We start from the raw sequence: 11,029 nt of genomic DNA on the forward strand, positions 1-11,029 counted from the left end.
AACCGCTACCGTTACTAAGTAAAAGTAACGTAAGTACTTTGCCGCCACTTTACCGCTACTGTCGTTCCAGCATCTCGACTCCTTATGCAGCAGCACTTAGTTATGACTCCTTAAATAGCCAGCATGCAGCATATACTACACCAGAACTTGCAGCGAAGATATTGTTAGCGAGTAAAAAAATAGCGTTATCGTGCTTATATAACAGGGCGTTCCAACTAACGCGATACAAAAATCGTATTCAGAAATTTACTTGTCTGAACATAATTGGGTCAACGGTATTTATCTCGGGGTCGATTTTGCCATAACTTCTGAGCACTTTTATCGAATTTAATTCACGAGAAATTGAATTTTCCGAATTGAACTCCGAAATTTGCCAAGTCAACCTCACGTTTCTTTGACAGAAACAGAAAACGCATGCCAGATTTACGCCATTCTCTCGCAAAATACATTCACTGCTTCAACGACCGGGGAAAAAAAAGCGAAAACCCCGGCAACCCCGCGCAAATTCCCGGCCGCGCTCAGATCTCCGAAAAAAGCGATGCGGGGAGGCTATGTATCTGCCCTTTCACTTTTCATTTCAGAGCTTCTACTGATAACGCCAGCGTGGTTGCAACGCAGAGTTACCAGAAGTAAGAGCAAGAAGAGGAGAGGAAGGTGCGGGTGATCGTTTTTCTTCCGCCGCATCTTGCGTTAGCTTGACTGAGAACTGAGCTTGTACGACAGTTTGCGCGGTAACATCTCATTACGGCCGAAGTCTCATTACGGCCCAAGTCTCATTACGGCCGAAAGTCTCATTACGGCCGAAAATCCTTTAATCCCCAAGTGTCTCGTTACGGCCAAAGTCTCAATACGGCCGAAGATGTCTCATAACGGCCAAAAAGAAAAAAGAAGCATCCACCATATTAGCTGTGTATATACTGTGTTTTATGCTTTCCAAAATGTGTCAGAGGCGGTGTGCCCCCACGGCTTGTGTCACACACAATGGTTCATGCACAGAATATTGCGACAGTGTTTCATGCATCCCTCGTGAAAAATGTTTTTATTGTCATATGTCTCACACGATATTTGTATGTGTTACGCCATTTTCTCTCAGTATTCAAGTAACATCCTACTCGTTGGTTCTGTGAGCGAACTGTGTGTGTGTTCTGAAAAGTACTCCACAAGGGAGCCCACTGGGAGCTCCAGGAGCCATATGACCTATGACCATGATCTTCTCCCCCACTAGCTGCCTTCTACAATTTACGTCCACCTGAAATTTAAAAAAAGTACATAAGGCACAGAACAAAATGACATATGCTTTTGTTTGATGATGACCATGAGACATATGCTGTCAAGCAGACTTTTTTTTTCCATATATTCAAAACATATTCAAGAATTATGGACAACAATGACAATTACGTCATAATGATGCAGCTGCATAGCCAGGAAAGTATTTCAGGAGGTGTTTTATGAGGCTTGACATGGGGTGGAGGAGTCCCCCTCGTCAGTGCTTTACCCAGACCCCCCTACACCCCCTAACTTTTTTGCCTGTGCACCCCCTACAGGGGGTGCCCTTGTGAGTTCAGCTTCAGATACGTCTGTAATGATATGTTAAGCTGTAATGACGTAACTATAATGATGACCTCCCCCCACAATTTTTTCCAACACCCCTCTCGTGCTTGGGTTTCTGGATAAACCACTGCCCCTCGTTCATTTTCGTGGGGCACTACATTAGGGCTTATGCCACTGCACTGATGTCATGTCAATGATGTCAATGTTATAAGTGTGTGTCACTCTGGGCATTCGGAATTCCTCTAAGCTACAATATGTAAATTCAGAATACCCGAAGGGCAAGCATCAGATGTTACCTGCAGGCTTCATGCTGAAACGCGTGTACGCAAAACACTTCCGCCGTGGTGGGCGACGTCGTTAGTGTAATCATACACGCAAGACAATTGCGGGCACATGGAGTAGTGGCAGCAACCTGAAAACGATAAATTTTCTTGTTATATATGAGTAATCAAAAATATACATTCCCACATGTTTCGTTTTGTCGTTTGCAGGAAGCGCTAGTAAGGGAACAGCACTTGGTTGGTCACATGCAAGCCACAATGCGAAAGGTGCCGATATTTCGATTACGCGATCAAAAATTAAAAGTCTACAACCATGCACACTTCCCCATGCAACTACTTCCCCAGCATCGTGAGACACGACACCCATGACATGACACCATATATTCACGTATAACGTAATGTGAAATGATATGCAGGAATGAAAAAGATGCCAACATACCTGTAATCCAGTGTCCCATAAGCTTGATTCGATTTTCTGGCAGCTACCATGAAGAGCAAATGCACGATTCACAAGTTTCGTTTCGCCATTTTCATTGCTGTTAATTTCGCAAACGCCAAGCAATCCCACGTGACCTCCTTTGGATCAGTGAAAAGTGAAAATTACTCGCGTCATGAACATATATGTTCATCTCAGCGCAAATCACGTTTTGCATGCTATAGAAGGGAGGGGGGATAAATACTCTTCCTTTCGTGTTTTGATATCTTGTTGTTTTGCTACTCTCACTTTGGAGTTCGGATGGTGTCTAGCAACGTTGGGTACCTCGTTTCTTGTGTGAGCGAGTGGTTGCTGTTTACGACGTGTTCATATATCGATTTGTAGTGCTGGAATGTGCAAATTAGCGGACTTTATAGCGGCTCTCTATTTTCCGTCGTTGTCTTTCGAGCAGCGCCTGTCGTTCCGGTAAAAATCGAGTTGAATGAATCGCCACAGCCCCAACGTATATCGCGCAGTGTTGACCAAGACCAAGTCCAGCAGGAATTCTGGTGAGTAATGCTTTCGTAGATTGTCTGGATTAGTAGTGTGCTGTCCACACATAGTTGGATTCTCATACGAGTAATTTAAATGAATCAAAACAGCGGAAGTGCCTGTAATAGATGTAACTCGGTATCTGTTCGTAGGTTTGCGTTGTTTCTAGTTGGTTGCGCGTTTAGGAACAACAAATTTATTCGAAGACGATAAGATATCGACAATGTATCACCGTACAGCAGCATTTACTCGTATCATTGTGAGCCATATTTAATTTGTTAAAATTTGTCGTCGTATTTCTTCAAAAATAAAAGCGCAAGTCGGCGTACTTGAATTGATCTCCTTGAACTGCTTACGTCGAACGTCTGCAAATGTTGTACTTATGTGCCTTCGCGCACCATACTAGGCACAAAAGCATATCTGATTAGAATAAATACTTCAAGAGGAAGTCATTCAAATACATTGTTATTTATAGCTGGTTTTCCATTCCAGGCATGGTATGTGGCTGCACGGAGGATTCCGAAAAAGAAAAACAACAACATGGCTAATAGGATGTTGCTGCCCAGGGAGTCCTGGCCGAAGAGGTGAGCTGTTAAGATCATCATAAGGTTCTGTTGTGAAGTGAGAAATTTTGTAGTAGTGCACGAATGTTAATTAGTGCACTACCTTTATAAAAAAGAAACCAGATATGGAAAGTTATGCATGCACCATTTCATGAATTGTAATGTATCACTATTTGATATTCACATGTTTCCATTAAAGGAATGAACTACTGAACCTATATTCATATCATGGTCATGCTCTGTGTTTACCTGGAAGTCACATTTTTAAGGCTTGTCATTCTTTTGTCTAGATGAAGATTTATGTTAACCTTGTATGAAATAACAGACACGTATCAACACATGTGCAGCTTGTGCACATTAAAACCAGCCATGTAGAGACAAATGCTTGTGTTTTTTTTGTTTTTTAAATATTCTAGCCTATTCTTGGTTGCTCTTCGCTTCTTGCAGGTTTACTCATTCCAGAAGCAAGAATTGTACAATTGTAAGGCGAATGGAAATAAATTGACATCGACTGAGATAGGTGTTCCGTCTTGGCCAGTGACTGTAGGATGGCTCCAAAAGCGTCACAACAAAGCCAATATTCATCTAGCTCTCTACAAGTAGCTAACTCCACATAGTAGCCTGCTTCACAGCAACATCAACACTACCTTGTGGGAGTACACATTACACAATATGTTGCATTGTGCTGTGGTATGATAACATACCGTTTGTCTCGCAATATGTGTATATAAATATGATAAGGGCCCTAAGGGCACAGTGCATGCCTTATACCCTGCTGAATATATATCCATACCTGGCTGCGACATTGCATATCAATGCAGGTTACAATACACATTTGGCCGTTATGAGACATCTTCGGCCGTAATGAGACTACCTTCGGCCGTATTGAGACTTTGGCCGTAATGAGACACTTGGGGATTAAAGGATTATCGGCCGTATTGAGACTTTCGGCCGTATTGAGACATCGGCCGTAATGAGACTTCGGCCGTAATGAGATACAATCGTTTGCGCGCCCGGAAAGAGCGGGTTTCGCAATTTCTTTTTTTTTTTTTTCAACTACGGCAAAAGTAGTAGGGAATGTATTTTGCAATGAAGTCGGGTAATTCCGACGTGCACGTTCTGTTTCTGTAAAAAAAAAAAGAAAAAAAAACGTGAGGTGCACTCGGCAAACTTCGGAGATCAATTGGGAAAATACAATCTCGCGAATTTAAGTTGATAAAAGGGCTCCGAAGCAATGGCAAAATCGCTCCCCAGATAAGTAAAGCGTTGACACCATAATATTTCGAAAAATAAATCTTTTCATACAATTTTTATTACATTCGGGGAAACACCCTGTATCCTTATCGTTACAATATATTATTTCATGTTATTCAACATGAGAGATGATACTTCGCACAGTGAATAAGTTGGCTGCTTATCCGCTCACCAATCGCAATATTTGGGGATGGAACCCGGTCGAGGATGCCATGGTGGTGGTGGTGGTGGTGGTGATGATGGTGAAAGGGCTTGCCGTTGTCGGCCTCACGTATGTGGGCAACGTCACGACTGACGCCCTGGGGAAATGTGCGTCCTGGGCCGACTTCTAGGGGATGCCATGAACTTGTTTGCAGGGCATAAGTTGCTGAGACATGCACCATCCAATCCTCTCAGCCAACTGTGGACGACTGGGAGGACACACCCGGCGGGACCACGTAGGTGCATGCTTTCGGTTCGGACAACAACGACGTCGTGTATCTGCCGTCGAAATCAGTAGAAATACGGCGAAACGCAAACTTTCAGCGATGGAGCAAGAGATTATGCGACACAGACGGCGCCTAGGAATCGTTCCGTACGCTGCAACTCATAAAAGGCCACCGACAGGGACGTTTTCTGACGAGGAAGAAGTTCAGATAGGAAGATGTGCTCCGGTAACCATGATGACAATCAACGGCTACATACACATACACTTCCGGTAGGATTCTGTGTCTGCGACTAGATGCAATCTTATCTCCAGGTCAAATTGAAACATATTTGATTGCGATGCTTGCGAGCTTGCCTTGCAAATTTTGCAATTTGCTCGACCGTCCGCGAATCGCCAACATCCTCTGTGTATGATGTCACGGCCAGTTCGCCTCGTAGGCCAGCCGTAACAGCTGCCGTCCACGGCCGTGGTTAATATCGAATATTTTGGCTATTTGAACGATTTTCAAATTTATATTTCACAGAGCGAATGCTTTACTACAGAGGAACTAATTGAAAATGCTCGCAGGCTTATCAAATATCGTTTCATGGTCGTTTTAAGACAAAATCTAACGAACTTGGTTAATTTGTTACAGTATTATAATCCCGTCCTATTCTACCTTTCGGTTACGAATATCTTTCAGCGTGGCGCTCGTTCAGTACAGAAAATATTGAGCATACAGGTGAGAGAGAGAAAAAAATATTTGAAGCTACAAAAGCTAGTCGTATTATTATTATACATCGTATTATCGTTATTGCGCACCCCTTGTCCCCTCGTTCATTTTATCAGTCATGGAGTTTACTACGAAAGGCTATGTTTAATATCCTGATAAATATGCTCTATATGCACAATAATATACTTAATATATATTTAGTATGCTGGGAAGACTTCGCTGTGGCTCTTCCTGCTGTACTTAATATTGCATAAGTGTATTAGTGCTATTTAAACTAAAATTTAATCTCAAATTTTCCGCCGGGAAAAGGGATCGCTTTGAAAGAGTATATAACTCATCACGCGAGCTCCTTATTACCCGCCGTCAGAAAAGAAATCTTGATACCTTTCTCTGAAAAAATGCAAAACGCTGCAAAAAATTACTTGCTGTAAAGTTAATCCCCTGTGCATCTCCACAAAGCAAGGGCGCAAAGATCATTAGTGAACATACTCTCGCATACTCTCACATACTCTCGATCGTAGAAGAATCTTATTTCTTCTTCTTCTTTTTAAGTGTTGAGTGTTGCATGCGTTTTGTGCGGCTTAAATACCCATTGTTCATGTGAGAGAATAATTCGATCGCGTGCAACCTATATGAACTGAAATTTTATCTCGCCAGCAATGTTTCACCTACGCTACCAAAAACCGTTGGCAGTACCTTGCAATATGTCGTGGCAATGCTGGCGTATAATGACTGTGAAGACATTTTGTTGTGTTTCCTATATCGTTTCGTGTTCTGCATGACATCACGTTTTGTTTCGTTTTTTACTTTTCCCTGATAATAATTTTTGCAATCATCATCAAAAATCATCAAAGTTGTGCTGCTTTAGTGCTGCAAAATATAATCTAGAATGTGTCATTAGTGAGTTTTAGTATAGCGTGGATAAGGTTATCGTGCCTATCGGGACCAATCGCAGTCCTGCGTGACTCGGAATCTTATCCACTGATTGGTTCCGGTTGATACGGTTCCACGCAAGTCACGTTATCAACGGTCTGCTAAAACTCTCTATTATGGCGTTCACACTAGCTCATGGAGGTAAGAAACTAAGGAGATGCCCTAAGCGCCTATCCCAATGCAAGCGAGCGTGCTTTGACCCGCGCATGGCATTGTGGTTAGTTGCCCACACACGTGACCCATAAACGCCACGGCAAGACGTCATAAAACATGGCGTCCTCCATGTCCGCGGCGTATCTTACCTGAATACAGAGACGAGCTGCGGCCGAATAACTTGTTTCCGCTTTCATAACATCTTTGGAGTTAGAAGTTATCACACCCGTTGAAACACAAGATAGATCATCTCAGTGTGGAAGCAATGAGTCACTAAATCGCTAGAAGACGTACGTACGTCATCGTGACATTGCCTGGCTTCTCTTCTGTTTTGCTCAACTTTTGCTGTGATTTATCACGCAGCAAATGTTGAAACGACCCATAACCTTCAAAGTATTGTGCAAATGGACTCCTTGAAGGTAAGACGTTTGCTGAAGATGAGGTTTGCTAAACTTCCCAGCCTCCGCGCAGACCTACATAACGCCTAAACATGTGGGGATCACGTGGGCATAGATGGGCGTGGTATTGCCAGGAGCGAACGCTAGAGGGGTCCCACGGCCCTCCGATCTTATAGCCCTCTCCTTAGTTTCTTACCTCCATGCACTAGCTTTGCAACTCAATGCGTACACACACACAAAATACTGTACTCTTTGGCGCTCTGCCAAACGCGGACGAAATGCGTTTCGTGTAAAAACTAGGGCTCGGGATCTAACACGTTTTTCCGATTTTCGTTTAAAACGTTTCCGTTTAAACGTTTTATACGCCGCTTAGATTATCGTATAGTCTGGAAAACGTTTCCTTATGAAACGTTTAAACGTTTTGTTTAATGCAAAACGTTTAAACGTGCTGTCAATGTGAAACGTTTAAGCGTTTTGTTAAAATGAAGCTGTTGAACGTTATGTCAAGGTCGTTTAAACATTGTTAATACGAAATGGAACGCCTTTCGAAACGGATCGCTATTTAAGCAACTTCTTCTCTTTATCAAAGGTACTATAAAGCAGTCGAGGTCGAACCTATGCAGTCAGCATGACGTGAGAGTGCTAGACTCAAAGGTTCAGCACAAGTAGTATGCGCAGGAGTTTACTCTAAGTATTTTTAATTGGTAAATAAAAACGCAGTGAAGAATGTCGGGGCGACGCCTGGTGGGAAGAAGTCCTGAATTTGTCAAGCAACCCTGTAAACAAGGAGACCGATAAATAGATGGCTTTCCTGTTGGGATTTGCAAATACTACCTTTTGAGAAAATGTAATTTGTGTGAAAGAAAATAAACAAAAGCCGAATCTTGCACTCAGTAGCTAAACGTCTATACCTGGACCTTGTTTCAGCACCGTGGCGCTGCTATCGTACGTCGCTCTGTTTGGCCCAGAGTCATGCGCATGAGACATTTTCGCCGCCATACTTGGCGGAGTTGACGTTTTTTTTTTTTTTTTTTGCATTTTTTCGGGAGTTATAACGTCTATGTGAGAAAATTTTACGGCATTTTACTCCTTAGGACGTGCACAATTCAGGGCACACAAAACATGAGGTTGCACCTCGACTGCTTTATAGTACCTTTAATGGGAAACATGGAGCCATTACGGGGACAGTGACAGAAGCTGTCCCGTTATGCCTGGCGCGTTCATGGTTCCCATCAGTAATTACCAACTACGCCAGTTTCTCACTGTCTTATAAGTAGCTTATTACTTCAGTTCATATTTGGCTTTTAAGCAACCCTATGTGTGTTCATCTTCGTCGTATATTTCAATATGAAACGACGTGTTTCACTATAGTGTTAAACATGTCGAGCTCGTGGAATGGAATGTTTGAATCTTTTGGGCAGTTTATGCTAAAAATTCCGTATTTATCTTCTTTACGCAAGTAGTATTTGGTGAGAAGACGAACGCGGAAGATTGTCACCTTGCCTGTCACTTTGTCACTTGTCACTTTAGCCACTTAGATTGTCACTTTAGCCTGAAGAATGCAACCTGCTCTTTCCTATTGGTTCCCACTATTGCACTCTAAAACCAGAACATTTGCCAATTATGCGTTAAGAACCAATCACTGTCCCGAATGATATCATTCTTGCGCCAGAGTGAGAAAAAAGGGATGAGCACGACTTCTGTGGCATGATGCGCTGACGCGAATTTCCACAAAGAGCGGTACACGTCCCGTTATGAACAAATTGGGATGGAGAAAAGGATAACACCCAGAATTGTAATTCTGCCGGACGATGTCGATGAGATAAAGCTCCGTTTTTGGAGTGTCAGCGATCCCAATCCCATGAGTGCATGCGGAGCGGAGTTCGGTGTACGCTGCAAACGGGGTCGTGGCAACGCTCTATTAACCACCAAAAAACGGAGTAAAATGCGCCCTGCGCTCTGACTGTTCTTTATTAAACATAAGACGGCCACGAATCAGCGGGACAAAGTAACATGCCACCCTGCGATATCCTGCAGTGTCTTTCAAGGAAAGTAAGCTGTAGTGTTTAGAGGAGGAAGAAAACGATTAAAAACGATTATGTAAAAGAAAACGATTAAACGACTCCTAGGAAAACGTTTATATACGTATACGTGCCGCTGTACGTTTAAGCAAACGAAAACGTTTAAACGTATCCTGGGAAAACGTTTAAATACGTATATCTATCAGAACACGTTTAAACGTGTTTTAAGAAAACGTTTAATCTGTGTAACGTGTTACGAAACGCGTTTCTTAAGAAAACGTTTAAACGTTTTGACGTTTAAAAGTTTAACATAGAGCTCTAGTCAAAACGAGTTAACTTCTTGTTAGTGTCACTGTCTCTTGGTTGCGCATTTCTGAACATCTGGCCGAGTGTAATGGCGGCACGCTTTGTCGCACACCGCTTCCTGGCAGTATGAAATGCACGCCGCTTACGATCCTCATTTTCGGCCACCGTGCCTGCATCTCCCGCAGGAATGGGGGCACATCTGCCAACACTACCTCCGCAGCACGTCGCCTACGCAGTGTTGCCGAAGCAGCTAGCAGAAAACTCGCTAGAGAGGTCTCAAAAAGTCGCTAGATGTCGCTAGGTGAATTTTAGTGTCGCTAGAAAAAGTCGGCAGACATAAAATTGCCGTGAACCTATTTTTAACAGCAAGCTTTTCTTTTACAATCCGTCAACATCGGTTTCTTGACATCATTTTCGAAGTTTCTGCTTGGAAGAATAGCATATACGCAGGCGAGCTCGTAGCAGAAATTCATCGTAAGAAAGCTTGAGTATGAGCGGAAAAAACGGAACGGAACTCAAAATTTGAGTTCTGTGTGTCGTCTCCGTTTCTTCCGCTCAAACTCAAGCTTTCTTACGATGGATTTCTGCTTGGTCTCAGCTTCCGACATCAAGTGCGGCTTCTGCGTGCGCTCCTTTTTGTTTATACAGGGTGTTTCACGAAAAATGAACCAAAGTTAAAAGAAAAAAAAAAAAGGTCCTGACAGCGGTAGCGTCATTGCCATTGCTCCGCTAGACGTATGGTCATCGTCATCGTGGCATCTATGCCTTTATAAGCGAGAGATGTGCGAGACTTTCGGGGGGTGTTCCTGAAGGGCCGCGCATGTTAGAGTACAGACGTTTCTGTAGTTGTCTATAATTGCAAAAGAATGTGGTGTGTGTCAGAATCATCCGCGCACTTCAACACACAAATATTGTTACAACTTTTGTGTTCTTATACAAGTATCAATATGTGCGATTGATTATTCTCCATGGTATATGTACGCATCCCTCCGAGGAACGGCACCTGCACGAAACAACTGAGGCCTAGGAGATGCGCGCAGCTGGAACTCCGCAAAAATATAGTATCTTAAAATATTTTCCCGATAAATGGCAGTTTTCTAACGATTTCAAAAGACTCCCGATGCCGCGTGTTGTTTGAGCCCAAGTCGCTAGATTAGTCGCTAGGCGCTAGACACGTATATGTGGATTTCAGAGAGGGGGTATGTTTAATACTGATAGAAGAATAAGATAAGGCTTAGCCGATAAGGTTAGCCTTGATGTAGGCTTGCTATTCCCAAAAGTAAACACAAACAAACAAGAAGGAAGATGAAGGAACAGCGACACAGAAAATTATGAAGAAATACAGAAAACGACAGCTCCTTCACTAATCGTTTTGCTGAGAGTCATGTAGTCATGTAGTAGGGGGGTATCAGAGAGTACCCAAGAGTTTAGCTTCCCGAAGGAATCGTGTCAGCGCAGACGTT

General features: G+C 43.0%; 2 long non-coding RNA genes across 2 annotated transcripts; one reads left to right on the forward strand and one right to left on the reverse strand.

Moving 5' to 3' along the window:
* Positions 1-1,063: 1,063 nt before the first annotated feature.
* Positions 1,064-2,643, reverse strand: LOC135384005 (uncharacterized). The gene is made up of 3 exons (XR_010420202.1): positions 2,272-2,643; positions 1,848-1,963; positions 1,064-1,249 (listed from the first exon to the last, which is right to left on the reverse strand). It is a non-coding gene; the product is annotated as an uncharacterized LOC135384005 (long non-coding RNA).
* Positions 2,644-2,727: 84 nt separating this feature from the next.
* LOC135384004 (uncharacterized) lies at positions 2,728-3,877 on the forward strand. Its single transcript, XR_010420201.1, has 3 exons — positions 2,728-2,816; positions 3,292-3,383; positions 3,810-3,877. It is a non-coding gene; the product is annotated as an uncharacterized LOC135384004 (long non-coding RNA).
* The last annotated feature ends 7,152 nt before the right edge of the window (positions 3,878-11,029 follow it).

The sequence above is a fragment of the Ornithodoros turicata genome, chromosome 2 (assembly GCF_037126465.1).
Source record: "Ornithodoros turicata isolate Travis chromosome 2, ASM3712646v1, whole genome shotgun sequence".
NCBI classification, from domain to species: Eukaryota; Metazoa; Arthropoda; class Arachnida; order Ixodida; family Argasidae; genus Ornithodoros; species Ornithodoros turicata.